The 331-nt window shown below is 40.8% G+C and overlaps 1 long non-coding RNA gene across 2 annotated transcripts in view; it reads left to right on the forward strand.

Annotated features, from left to right (window-relative positions):
* Window positions 1–331, forward strand: part of LOC113464849 (uncharacterized) — a 2,491-nt gene that overhangs the window by 1,543 nt on the left and 617 nt on the right. For both annotated transcript variants that reach the window (XR_003389696.1, XR_003389697.1), the window contains exon 3: window positions 97–239. This is a non-coding gene — a long non-coding RNA (uncharacterized LOC113464849). The remainder of the gene's footprint in view (window positions 1–96; window positions 240–331) is intronic.

A 331-nucleotide genomic window follows, 5' to 3' on the forward strand; every position in this document is an offset into this window, starting at 1 on the left:
TAATTATAATAAATGAAGTGAAAAATTATTTCCATAGTAAGTCTGAATTACGTCCCAGAGATTTTCCTATTAAATTCCCGAACTGTTCTGTTTCAGCGACGGCCGCCTGGTAGAGGGAGATCAGATATTGGCGATAGATGGACAACCACTAGACTCGAACATCTCTCATGAACAAGCAATCTCGATCCTTCAGAAGGCACGCGGTCTGGTCGAGTTGGTCGTAGCAAGAAGCGCCCAAGGTAATTTGAATTCGATTTTTTTTTTCTCTCGTTTCAATCTTATCTAGCAATCCAATTTTCCCACTTTGTACGGTTCATTCTCAGACCTGATA

Source organism: Ceratina calcarata, unplaced genomic scaffold (assembly GCF_001652005.2).
Source record: "Ceratina calcarata isolate Rehan_Ccalc_2016 unplaced genomic scaffold, ASM165200v1 scaffold13.2, whole genome shotgun sequence".
NCBI lineage: Eukaryota > Metazoa > Arthropoda > Insecta > Hymenoptera > Apidae > Ceratina > Ceratina calcarata.